General features: G+C 36.6%; 1 protein-coding gene and 1 long non-coding RNA gene across 2 annotated transcripts in view; both read right to left on the bottom strand.

Moving 5' to 3' along the window:
• Window positions 1–3,053, bottom strand: part of LOC109536434 (N-acetylglucosamine-6-phosphate deacetylase-like) — a 77,726-nt gene that overhangs the window by 32,192 nt on the left and 42,481 nt on the right. The window lies entirely within an intron of this gene.
• LOC109542466 lies at window positions 7–2,746 on the bottom strand. Its single transcript, XR_002172428.2, has 3 exons — window positions 2,654–2,746; window positions 2,524–2,592; window positions 7–2,459 (listed from the first exon to the last, which is right to left on the bottom strand). It is a non-coding gene; the product is annotated as an uncharacterized LOC109542466 (long non-coding RNA).

Genomic DNA, 3,053 nt, shown 5'->3' with positions numbered 1-3,053 from the left:
AAAAAATAACTATTGCAATTTAATATACATATTCCTAATCTAAACTTAGTCTCTGACTTGAAACATAGTATATCTACGACATTTATTAGATTCCGCGGATAAAAGCGCCTATTTCTTGGCTTCTTCAATTTGTTGCGCCAACTCTAAAGCTCTGAAGTTTAACAGTCTCATTTCATTTTTGGCAGAGGCTAGATCTACAGCTAGATTACATACTTCCTTGAATTGCACAGACATTTTTTTTTCAAGTTCAAAGATTTCGCTTCTCTTCTCCTGCAGGGTGACCTGGGAAAAGTGGACTTTGGTGGCCCTTCAGCCAGTTGCAATTGCAGTTCTTCCATGCGGTCTCCATCACGGCCAGTTCATCAATTGAGGATTCACCCGCGAATTTTAATGCGCATTCCTTTTGTTGCAAATCAGTTTCCCATGATTCCCTTAACCGGTTGTTTTCTTTATGCAAAGCCAGGATCGTTCTTTCCTGCTCCACATCTGCGATATCGCTTCGAGTTGTGCCAATTTCATGCTGATACTCACACACCAATGCTTTCTTCACATTCAATTGTTGGGTAGTACTGTAAATGGCTTGTTTCAGTTCTTCAGACTTCTTTTTCAAATCAACATTTAGACTATTTATCCCGTATGCACCGACAGACTTTAATCGCGATTAAGCCTTAAATCGGTTTAAAAATCGTAAACGGTATGCACGGTCGACTGTTTTGACCTTAAACGCGTTTAACTTTAATCCACCACGTCCGACGATTAAATTCTTAAACTAGTTTAAATACATAACAAAACCTTTCAAATTGAGGGTTTTGTTTTAGATAAAGACGAGATTTTGTGTTTGTCCTAGCAAATTCTAGTCGGTTCGTGTGTTAACTACTTGGAAAATGGAGTTAGAAGAAATTATATTAGAGGATGATATTGATGTTTTAGAAATATTTGATTATGGTTTTCCAAGGAGACTATTACTCCGGACAAATTATTTCGAGGCACTTGACCATAGCACTTGACGAAATGTCTTTTTATAGACGCTTTGGTTTAACAAAACCGGTCGTTTTTCGATTGCTAGAAGAAATTGGCCACCTTCTAGTATATCCCAGTAGCACGTAAGCTGCAAAAGTAAAATAATAAATATCTGGATATCAATGAATACCATTCATGTTTTTTACGGAAATAACAATTTCTCAACCATCAACCAAATTTTAACGGCTCTTAGATTTTATGCTTGTGATGCTCACCAAAATTGCATCGCAGATTTCATGGGGATTCATCAAACAACTGCCTCTAAGGTTATTAAGAACGTATCTAATGCAATTGCAGATTTACGGCCAAGATACGTGAAAATGCCTTCGAATGATGAAATATATCGAACTCAAAATGGTTTATTCCAAATTGCTCGCTTTCCCAGAGTTATTGGTTGCATTGATGGAACGCATATAAGAATAAGTTCCCCAGGTAAATTTATATGTATAAATAAGATTACACAATATATCCAATACCTTATGGAATACGAATTAATTTATATCAATCACTGAGAAATATTTATAATAAAATTGCTCTATTTTAGGAGGTGAAGATGCAGAAGTCTTTCGAAATCGAAAGTCCTATTTTTCGATACACACAAATTGTTTGCAATAGCGCGTTAAAAATTATGGACATTGTTGCTGATTGGCCAGGCTCAACGCACGATTCAACAATTTTCAATAGCTGCAGATTGAAGGATAGAATATAAATTGGCGAATTTGGTAATAATGCACGTAAATATGACAACTACACTAAATTATATTATACAATTAAATATTACTTCACAATTGTAAAAAGATAACTTTCAGGTAATAGTGGGTATGGTTTAAAGTCATACTTGTTAACTCCACTTTTAAATCCTGGTAACGAAAGTCAAAGGCTTTATAATGAATGCCATATAAGAACCAGGAACTGTGTTGAACGGACTATTGGCGTTTGGAAACGAAGATTTCCAGTTTTAGCATACGGGCTAACATGTAAATTGGAAACTTCGTTAACGGTAATTGTTGCGACGGCTGTGTTACACAACATAGCCCAGGAAATGAAGGAAGCTGATCCACCTTCACCGGAAAATTTAAGTATGGATGAATTCCATTATTTTTTAGAATGCGGAAATACCGTCAAGTGTTAATTGACAATTACTTTTCAAATTTAAATTAAGAAAATGTGTTTAATTATGATAAAAATGTTCGTTATAAATGGTTAAATAAAAACCCTTATATTTAATATTTTTCTTTTTTATTGGCTAGTTCTATTTCCAGAAGATCGCATTTAATTTTTTCTTGCCTTATCTGCAAGTCAGCCACTTCCAACTGCTTGTCTAATAACAAGTCCCTTTTGTCCAAAAGCTGGCTGTACTTTTCTGCCACGTGTGATGAAGTTAACGTTGTTACCGTCGATTTTGGCCTTCGCACACTTCTTTTGGTTTTCGTATTACACTGGAGTATAACAAACGAGTATGATAAATAAGTGTCCATCTTAATCACAAGCAATAAGTATTACCTTCAAATCTGAGGACAGTGGCCTCTTCAAGTCACTTGGAGTGTGTTTCGTCCACTCAAACTTGGAGGCCTAAGATTAGAAAAATATGCTATGATACTGAACTGATATACTGAATTTTATAATATTGTACCGTGGATGGCCGAGTATTAAACTCTTTCTTCTGCTTCCAACTTTTATTCCACTCGGTACAACTTTAACTACGGAACAGGAACAAACTAACTTCAAAGTTACCGTCAACTTCACTAACAATAACAATAACACAAGGTAAACACGCGTTTCCGACTCGCGGGTTTAACCTTCTTCTGCAATCGGTCGCTCCTGTCACTTCCCTTCCCAGTCTGGTTCTCGTCGTCGCTTATATAGCTTTCTCCAGGTATTCCAGATAGTTCTAGAAATCTCCAGAACAGGTGCGAAACTTCCCGCTTGTCAGTGTCATATTTGACAGTAAATGGGGCCCAAACGGGGCTCCCATTTACTGAAATACCATGAATTTCGATCCCCCATTCCAAACGTGAGTACCCCAGGCCATT

Source organism: Dendroctonus ponderosae, unplaced genomic scaffold (assembly GCF_020466585.1).
Source record: "Dendroctonus ponderosae isolate FM_Combo_2020 unplaced genomic scaffold, Dpon_F_20191213v2 Dpon_F_20191213_1, whole genome shotgun sequence".
NCBI classification, from domain to species: Eukaryota; Metazoa; Arthropoda; class Insecta; order Coleoptera; family Curculionidae; genus Dendroctonus; species Dendroctonus ponderosae.
Note: the sequence above shows the minus strand (reverse complement) of the source record. Positions and strands in the feature narration are given on the sequence as shown.